At 43.0% G+C, this 10656-nt stretch overlaps 1 protein-coding gene across 1 annotated transcript in view; it reads left to right on the top strand.

The window, feature by feature from the left end:
* The first annotated feature begins 2197 nt into the window (after window positions 1–2197).
* The window catches only part of LOC115178035 (bromodomain-containing protein 4), a 37283-nt gene continuing 28824 nt past the window's right edge, over window positions 2198–10656 (top strand). The window contains exons 1-2 of the mRNA XM_029739043.1: window positions 2198–2301; window positions 6634–6786. The gene's annotated coding sequence lies outside the window, so the exon portion shown is untranslated. The remainder of the gene's footprint in view (window positions 2302–6633; window positions 6787–10656) is intronic.

Genomic DNA, 10656 nt, shown 5'->3' with positions numbered 1-10656 from the left:
GATCAGAAAACCAGTCCCTATCTGGTGTGACCTCCATTTGCCTCATGCAGCGCAACACATCTCCTTCACATAGAGTTGATCAGGCTGTTGATTGTGGCCTGAGGAGTGTTATCCCACTCCTCTTCAATGGCTGTGCGAAGTTGCTGGATATTGACGGGAACTGGAGCACGCTGTTGCACATGTCAATCCAGAGCATCCCAAACATGCTCAATGGGTGACATGTCTGGTGAGTATGCAGGCCATAGAAGAACTTGAACATTTTCAGCTTCCGGGAACTGTGAACAGATTCTTGCGACACGGGCCTTGCATTATGCTGAAACATGAGGTGATGGCAGTGGATGACTGGCACGACAATGGACCACAGGATCTCCTCACGGTATCTCTGCATTCAAATTTCCATCTATAAAATGCAATTGTGTTCGTTGTCCATAGCTTATGCCAGCCCATACCATAACCCCACTTCCACCATGGGGTGCTCTTTTTACAACTTTGACATTAAAAAAGGGAGATAACTAGTCAGTTGTACAACTGAATGCCTTCAACTGAAATGTGTGGTGTTGTTACAAAAATGCACATGAGTGGCCTTTTATTGTCCCCAGCACAAGGTGCACCGGTGTAATGATCACGCTGTTTAATCAGCTTCTTGATATGCCACACCTGTCAGGTGGATGGATTATTTTGGCAAAGGAGAAATGCTCACTAACAGGGATGTAAACAAATTTGTGCACAAAACTTAAGCGATTTAAGCTTTTTGTGCTTATGGAACATTTCTGGGATCTTTTATTTCAGCTCAGGAAACATAGAACCAACTATTTACATGTTGCGTTTCTATTTTTGTTCAATGTAGGATCAGACACCGCCTGTCCCTATAATTTTGATCTGAAAGACCTGAACACAGGATTGATACTCCCAAAGATTCTCTATTATATTGACAAGATATTTGAGTGACCGCTTTAACAATGGAAATACATGTCCTCAAAGATAAGACAGGTGTGAGAAGTCGAGATCAGGTGGGAAGGGAAAGGGGGATACCTCGTCAATTTCACAACAATGCATTCAACCGAAATGTGTCTTCCGCATTTAACCCAACCCCTCTGAATCAGAGATGTGTGGGGACTTGCCTTAATCGATATCCACGTCCCGGGAGTAGTTGTTGTTGGGGGTTAACCGTCTTGCTCATCGGCAGAACGGCTGATTTTTCCACCTTGCCGGCTCTGGGATTCGAACCAGCGACATTTTTGTTGCTGGCCCAACCCTCTTAGCCAATGTCAGGGCAGATAAATGTGTGAACAACAGTCCATAGAGATAGATAGCAGATTCATCATTGTATCTGTGCCATTATAGTGTATGTGAGGGCATGGGCGGCGCCATTGAGGTTATCTCCATTATGAAGTAGTTATTTTTTTGTTCTTCAATAGAGGACCGCTCCCAACTCATAGGAATCACCAACCAGTTGGCTACTTTAAAATGGTGGAAGCCCTCAATGGCAACGCTAAAACGGTTTATATCCATGATGAGTCTTCTATCGCTATGTCAACAGGCACAACTCCAATAAAAATGTTTTGCCATGTGCGTCCATATCAGTACATTCATGAACAATTTAACCAATAAGAAACTTCTATTTGATCAAATAAGCCTCACGTAGCAAATTAGCAATTACATGTTTTGTTGACCAAAGTCGACACTAATTGACCTCCAAACAAACATTTCTCACTTCGTGGCCTTATTTTCGTGTACAAATTTTGGGCGGAGTAAACCTCTCACTTCGCCTCTTCCTCTCTGATACTACCATACTTGTGATTGAATGACCACTAGGTGGAGGGCTCACTCCACTAAAGGTGGAATTAATTGCATTTCTTCAAGGTAGAATTTACCATAATATGAGTTTATTATACGAGTATTAAGAACCTATAGTTTGTAAGATTATGTGATTTATAGAAGGTGAAATTATGCAATTGTTTATAATCTATCACAATAAATTATCCAGTCCATTGAGAGTGTGTGGTTACGCGACATTAGGGCAATTAATTGTGATGCTATGTATGGCCATTTATGCAGACCAGTGTATATTGGGAAATGGTCTATAATATTGTTCAGTGTTTGAAGTTATTGCATGGTATTGCATGTTCCGGGAGACAGGTAGGGAGAGGACAGGGGGATTCGTTCGTGGAGAGGTGACATTCCTCCGAACGACGTCCTGACGTTCCCCCTGCGTCTGACGTCACTGACGTCGAACGGGGCTGTTTGTTCTGGATTCAGGGGTGAGGAAGACCTGCGCGCGCTGACAACCGACAGAAGAAGGTAAATAAACGTGTTTTGGGGTGTCTCTCCACCGATACCGGTATGGTAAACGAAAGCATTCAATCTCAGGAATCCGATAAAACACTCAGAACCACACTCGGTGCAGTATTTCGGTTGGCGTCAGTGCGCGAGGTGCCTAGCGGGGCATGGGCTGTCTTATCACAGGCCTGTCGCCGGTGCGGGCGCACGGGAATATGAATATTCTCTGTATTTACGTTACCTGATTTGCAGTTTATTGCACATCTTGTGTTTTCGTTCTCTGTGCTCCTTGGTGGTATATTAACGGTGTTTTCCAGGGGCATGGGCACTCCCTGTTGTCATTGCGCACGGTAGCTGGGGACGGTAGCAGGCTAACGTTAGTAGCTAGCTAGGTTGTTTGTTTGTAGCCCCGTAGGCCGTATTCTTGACAGAAGTTACGCCTGGTTTGGGGCGTAGTTTACGCTCCGTGGCGCTGAAAGCACGTGAAATACGACGTAGGTTTATTTCTAGAATAACGACATAGTCCAAGTTGTATTCTGAAAGGGTGTTTACGTACGGAGCTGTCAGAAAAATGCTGACAGCTATCATGACTAGCTGTTGTATCTCTAGACCAGGGGTCCCAAACCTTTGCAGGTTTTAAGCTTATTTCCTGCAATTCTACACATGTTGTCATGGCGTGCAAAGACTATTTTGCAGTTGTAAAGCACATTTCTTGCCATTCTATACATTTGACCATATCTAATGTGTATTCATGTGATATTTGAGTGACAAAAAAAATGACTATCTATGGGCTAAAAAATCTATATGAAAAAACGTTAGCTGACATGGGCTACTTGATCTGGACATTTCTGACAAGTTATAAATAGTTCTCTAAGGGCTGTAGTGACTAACACAACAAGAGGAACTGATGATGTACTACCCAATTTAGAGATTACAATTTTAAAGAGTAAGTTTTTAAAGCTGGATGAGTTTCTAAAATAAGAAAAACCTGTGGTGACCCCTCCACAGTTGGGGAACCACTGCCCAAGACAACTTAACCTAATCATCTGCTATGCATATTGCATCTCTAGAAATAGTTTTTTTGAATAAAAGAGACGTAAGCGTCAAGAAGCGCCATTTTGTATATTTACTCGTTGTTTTGGGACCTTATATTCAGGGTGTTTTGACTTTGCATGATCATTTTTCTCACTTCATTATCTAGTCTGATTGGCTGTAATACACAATTAATTGGTATAGCTAGACAGCCTTAGACATTTGTGTGAAATTATGTAAATATTCCTTACGAGACAAAATGTTCAATGAAATTACATTTAAACTTACTCTACCTGTTGTCTGTGCGGTTTGTCCTAATGCTGCTTGAAATTTGAGACAAAATATCCACAGGAAAGTATTGTTTACCCAACTTATTAGAGAGCCCGTAGGTACCGAGGTTAAGTTAATTTTATGTTGGATATTCAGATTTAAATCTTTTAAAAAATAAAACAAAGGCATGGATTGTTCTCCATCCTACCTTGACTCAGAATATAGCCTTCAATTTTCATTGGCATGGCATGCTTGGTTCAATAGCTATTGACGAGAGAACTGAATATCCAATGTAAAATTAATTTTACCAAAGAACTGAGTAACCATAAACCACGGTACCAACCATATACTGAACCTAAAAAGTCAGTAAACAGTAATTTCCTGTGGATATTTTGTCTGCAAAATTTCGGGCAGCAGAAGGACAACCGCACAGACAACCAGTAGAGTAAGTTTAAATGTAGTTTTATTCAACATCCTGAAACATTTACACAGGATTTTTAACACAAATGTCTTAGGCTGTTTATACCAATTCATCGTGTATTACAGCCTGATTAATCAGACTATTGGTTATCTAGCTAGCTAAAACTCTTTAAAGTTAATGTTATTTGAGGGTAGAGGCCTATATGGTCTGGAGAAATGAGCGTAGCTAAAATGATGCACTTGCTGTGCGCGTTGCTTTGAGATTGGGTTCCAATGTTTTGACAGCGTCGGGTTAGTTGTTGTCAATTATCGTGTGTGTGTGTGTGTGTGTGTGTGTGTGTGTGTGTGTGTGTGTGTGTGTGTTTTCCTCCAATAACATAAGCAGTAAAACATCATGCTTTACCCCACATGTGTCAGTCAGTCCACGGAGGGCCGAGTGTCTGTGGGTTTTTGCTCCTCCCTTGTACTTGATTGATGAATTAAGGTCACTAATTAGTAAGGAACTCACCTGGTTGTCTAGGTCTTAATTGAAAGGAAAAACCATCAGACACTAGGCTCTCCATGGAATGAGTTTGACTCCCCTGCTTTACCCTGTCTGTCTTTCTCTGGTATGGGTAGAGACTTAGACAAAGGCTCTCATTCACGCTGATTGTTAGTCACATGGAGACATGACTACTTGTTTTCACTGTCTGTTTCATCACAACAGACAGACGCTCTGCATCTTCTTGTCTTTGCATATGCAAACATACAGTGCAGTCAGAAAGTATTCAGACCCCTTGACTTTTTCCACATTTTGTTACGTTACAGCCTTTTTCTAAAATGGATTAAATATTTTTTTCTCCTCATAAATCTAAACACAATACCCCATAATGACATCACAATACCCCATAATGACAAAGCAAAAACAGTTTTTTAGAAATGTTAGCAAATTGATCAAAAACAACTGAAATATCACATTATTCAGACCCTTTACTCAGTACTTTGTTGAAGCACCTTTGGCAGGGATTACAGCCTTGAATCTTCTTGGGTATGACGCTACAAGCTTGGCACACCTGTATTTGGGGAGTTTCTCCCATTCTTCTCTGCAGATCTTCTCAAGCTCTGTCAGGTTGGATGGGGAGCGTCACTGCACATTTATTTTCAGGTCTCTCCAGAGATTTCCGATCGGGTTCAAGTCTGGGCTCTGGCTGGGCCACTCATGGACATTGAGACTTGTCCCAAAGCCACTCCTGCATTGTCTTGGCTGTGTGCTTGGGGTCGTTCACCCCAGTCTGAGGTCCTGAGCGCTCTGGAGCAGGTTTCCATCAAGGAGCTCTCTGTACTTTGCGCCATTCATCTTTACCTCAATCCTGGCTAGTCTCCCATTCCCTGCCGCTGAAAAACATTCCCACAGCATGATGCTGCCACCATGCTTCACCATAGGGATGGTGCCAGGTTTCCTCAAGACGTGACGCCTGGCATTCAGGCCAAAGAGTTCAATCTTGGTTTCATCAGACCAGAGAATCTTGTTTCTCGTGGTCTGAGAGTTCTTTAGGTGCCTTTTGGCAAACTCCAAGCGGGCTGTCATGAGCCTTTTACTGAGGAGTGGCTTCTGTCTGGCCACTCTACCATAAAGGCCTGACTGGTAGGATGCTGCGGAGATGGTTGTCCTTCTAGAAGGTTCTCCCATCTCCACAGAGGAACTCAGGAGCTCTGTTAGAGTGACCATCGGGATCTTGGTCACCTCGCTGACCAAGGCCCTTCTCCCCCGATTGCTCAGTTTGCCTGGGCGGACAGCTCTAGGAAGAGTCTTGGTGGTTCCAAACTTCTTACATTTAAGAATGATGGAGGCCACTGTGTTCTTGGGGACCGTCAATGCTGCAGAAATGTTTTGGTACCCTTCCCCAGATCTGTGCCTCGACATAATCCTGTCTCTGAGTTCTATGGACAATTCCTTCGACCTCGTGGCTTGGTTTTTGCTCTGACTTGCACTGTCAGCTGTGGGACTTTATATAGACAGGTGTCTGCCTTTCCAAATCATGTCCAATCAATTGAATTTACCACAGGACAATCAATGGAAACCTGAGCTCAATTTCGAGTCTCATAGCAAAGGGTCTGACTACTTATGTAAATAAGGTATTTCTGTAAAAAAATATATATTTTATACAAATTGTCTAAAAACCTGTAAGCTTTGTCATTATGAGGTATTGTGTGTAGATTGCCGAGGATTTTTATTTTATTTAATACATTTTAGAATTAGACTGTAACGTAACAAAATGTGGAAAAGGCAAGGGGTCTGAATACTTTCCAAAATGCACTGTACACAATGCCTTCTAGACACACCGCACACACTGCTGACGTCCAGTCACACTACAACCCTTCTCTTCTCTATATTCTCTCTCTCTCCCCCCACCAGTGTTGTGATTCCTTGTCCTTCTACACCTCTGTCTCAGACCCCCTCTACTCCCCTCGCCAACCAACCAACCAACCAACCAACCGAAGACTGGCCGGTCTCTCTGTTTCTCTCTCTCCACCAGTGTTGTGATTCCTTGTCCTTCTACAGCTCTCTCTCTCTCATACCCCCTCTACCCCCCTCGTCAACCAACCAACCAACCAAAGGAAGACTAGCCCCTCTCTCCTGCCTCCCTCCAGGTCACTACTCCACCCCTCTCATCAACCAACCAACCAAAGGAAGACTAGCCCCTCTCTCCTGCCTCCCTCCAGGTCACTACTCCACCCCTCCATTCTGAGAGACATGACACTCCCTCTGGACTAGACCAAGCCTGAACCACAACAGACAAACATGTAAGTCCAGCTGTAAGCTAGCAGCTTGTGTGTGTGTTCTAGACTAATGAACAACCTACCAGGACTAAACATCATCATTAGGGAAAGGGGGATACCTAGTCAGTTGCACAACTAAATGCATTCCAAAAAAATGTGTCTTCTGTATTTTAACCGAACCCCTCTGAATCGGCTCTGGATTGAAACCTGTCTTAAAGGTTGGTAGGTGTATTTATGTCAGGCTAATGAATAAACTACTACTACACATAATCATTAGATAGTGACGGGGGGGGGGGACTGATTCAGTTACATATTTTTTAAGATGTATCCTAACGTTTTGGCAATATCGTAATATTATTTTTGCGCTTGTTGGTTGTGCTTGCACTAAAACTGCAGTATTTTTCCTTCATAGCTTGTTTTCCTTCATAGCTCCTGAGAATCACAATACATATAGAATCCTGAGAATCACTTATTTATTTATTTATTTAACCAGGTAGGCAAGTTGAGAACAAGTTCTCATTTACAATTGCAACCTGGCCAAGATAAAGCAAAGCAGTTCGACACATACAACAACACAGAGTTACACATGGAATAAAACAAACACACAGTCAATAATACAGTAGAAAAATGTGTCTATATACAATGTGAGCAAATGAGGTGAGATAAGGGAGGTAAAGGCAAAAACGTCCATGGTGGCAAAGTAAATACCATACAGCAAGTAAAACACTGGAATGGTAGATTTGCAGTGGAAGAAAGTGCAAAGTAGAAGTAGAAATAATGGGGTGCAAAGGAGCAAAATAAATACAGTAGGGGAAGAGGTAGTCGTATGGGCTAAATTATAGATGGGCTATGTACAGGTGCAGTGATCTGGGAGCTGCTCTGACAACTGGTGCTTAAAGCTAGTGAGGGAGATAAGTGTTTCCAGTTTCAGAGATTTTTGTAGTTCGTTCCAGTCATTGGCAGCAGAGAACTGGAAGGAGAGGTGGCCAAAGGAGGAGTTGGCTTTAGGGGTGACCAGAGAGATATACCTGCTGGAGCGCGTGCTACAGGTGGGTGCTGCTATGGTGACCAGTGAACGGAGATAATGGGGGACTTTACCTAGCAGGGTCTTGTAGATGACCTGGAGCCAGTGGGTTTGGCGACGAGTATGAAGCGAGGGACAGCCAACGAGAGCATACAGGTCACAGTGGTGGGTAGTATATGGGGCTTTGGTGACAAAACGGATGGCACTGTGATAGACTGCATCCAGTTTATTGAGTAGGGTATTGGAGGCTGTTTTGTAAATGATGTCGCCGAAGTCGAGGATCGGTAGTATGGTCAGTTTTACGAGGGTATGCTTGGCAGCATGAGTGAAGGATGCTTTGTTGCGAAATAGGAAGCCAATTCTAGATTTAACTTTGGATTGGAGATGTTTGATGTGAGTCTGGAAGGAGAGTTTACAGTCTAACCAGACACCTAGGTATTTGTAGTTGTCCACATATTCTAAGTCAGAACCGTCCAGAGTAGTGATGCTGGACGGGTGGGCAGGTGCAGGCAGCGATCGGTTGAAGAGCATGCATTTAGTTTTACTTGTATTTAAGAGCAGTTTTAGGCCACGGAAGGAGAGTTGTATGGCATTGAAGCTCGTCTGGAGGGTTGTTAACTTCTTGAGGCTACCTGGGACGTTAGCGTGCCCCCCGTGGCGCACCCTATCAACAGCAGGTGCATTTCAAGAGCGGCAAATTTGAAACCAAATAAATGTACAAATTCAAATTTCTCAAACATACAACTAACTTACAGCCTTTGAAAGATAAACATCTTCTTAATCTAACCACGTTTACCGATTTCAAAAAGGTTTTACGGGGAAAGCATAAAGTTAGGTTATGTTAGGAGAGTACATTGACAATAGCGGTGTGCAATGCATTGTCGATTCAAAGACAGGCTTCACCAAAACCATACAATCAGCTAAAATTATGCACTAACCTTTTACAATCTCCATCAGATGACACTCCTAGGACATTATGTTAGACAATGCATGCATTTTTAGTTCTATCAAGTTCATATTTATATCTAAAAACAGTGTTTTACTATGGCGTTGATGTTCAGGAAATCGTTTCCCTCCAATACCGGCAGTCAAGTCATGACAACAAAATAATTAATTAATATTAGAAAACATTGCTAAAATATTATATTGTCATTCAAAGAATTATAGATTTACATCTCTTGAACGCAATGGAATTGTCAGATTTAGCGTGTCATGATCATGCGTGTTGTAGCGCATGATCTAAGCCAGCCGGACTTCACTTCACTTCAAGAACGGAAAAAATATATTTCCGTTCGTTCAAACATGTCAAACGTTGTATCGCATAAATCATTAGGGCCTTTTTTAACCAGAACATGAATAAAATTCAAGGCGGACCATTGGGTTTTCTTTTAAAACGTTTCGGAATGAGAGTACCCACCATCAAATCGCGCGCCAGGTGTCTAATGGACCATCACGTTCCATGGCTCTTATTCGGTCAGATCTCACTGTAGAACACTCAAAACACTTTGTAAAGGCTGGGGACATCTTGTGGAAGCAATAGGAAGTGCCAGAATATTCCTCACCCCCTTTGTTTTTCAATGGCATAGGCTCAAAGTCAATTCAACACATCAGGTATCCACTTCCTGTCAGAATCTGTCTCAGGGTTTTGCCTGCCAAATGAGTTCTGTTATACTCACAGACACCATTCAAACAGTTTTTGAAACTTTAGGGTGTTTTCTATCCATATATAATAAGTATATGCATATTGTAGTTACTGGGTAGGTGTAGGAGGCAGTTAAAAATGGGCACATATTTTTTCTAAAAATTCTCAATACTGCCCCCTATACCCTAACAGGTTAACATAGTGTCCAAAGAAGGGCCAGAAGTATACAGAATGGTGTCGTCTGCGTAGAGGTGGATCAGAGACTCACCAGCAGCAAGAGCGACATCATTGATGTATACAGAGAAAAGAGTTGGCCCAAGAATTGAACCCTGTGGCACCCCCATAGAGACTATCAGAGGCCCGGACGACAGGCCATACGATTTGACACATTGAACTCTATCAGAGAAGTAGTTGGTGAACCAGGCGAGGCAATCATTTGAGAAACCAAGGCTATTGAGTCTGCCGATGAGGATGTGGTGATTGACAGAGTCAAAAGTCTTGGCCAGGTCAATGAATACGGCAGCACAGTATTGTTTCTTATCGATGGCGGTTACGATATCGTTTAGGACCTTGAGCGTGGCTGAGGTGCACCCATGACCAGCTCTGAAACCGGATTGCATAGCAGAGAAGGTACGGTGGGATTCGAAATGGTCGGTAATCTGTTTGTTGACTTGGCTTTCGAAGACCTTAGAAAGGCAGGGTAGGATAGATATAGGTCTGTAGCAGTTTGGGTCAAGAGTGCCCCCTCCTTTGAAGAGGGGGATGACAGCAGCTGCTTTACAATCTTTTGGAATCTCAGACGACATGAAAGAGAGGTTGAACAGGCTAGTAATAGGGGTTGCAACAATTGCGGCAGATCATTTTAGAAAGAAAGGGTCCAGATTGTCTAGCCCGGCTGATTTGTAGGGGTCCAGATTTTGCAGCTCTTTCAGAACATCAGCTGACTGGATTTGGGAGAAGGTGAAATGGGGAAGGCTTGGGCGAGTAGCTGTGGGGGGTGCAGTGCTGTTGACCGCGGTAGGGGTAGCCAGGTGGAAAGCATGGCCAGCCGTAGAAAAATGCTTATTGAAATTCTCATTTATAGTGGATTTATCAGAGGTGACAGAGTTTCCTATCCTCAGTGCAGTGGGCAGCTGGGAGGTGTTCTTATTCTCCATGGACTTTAGTGTCCCAGAACTTTTTTGAGTTTGTGTTGCAGGAAGCAAATTTCTGCTTGAAAAAGTACATA

Source organism: Salmo trutta, chromosome 38 (assembly GCF_901001165.1).
Source record: "Salmo trutta chromosome 38, fSalTru1.1, whole genome shotgun sequence".
NCBI lineage: Eukaryota > Metazoa > Chordata > Actinopteri > Salmoniformes > Salmonidae > Salmo > Salmo trutta.
The sequence above is the reverse complement of the archived record's forward strand: the minus strand, read 5'-3'. Positions and strand labels throughout refer to the sequence as shown.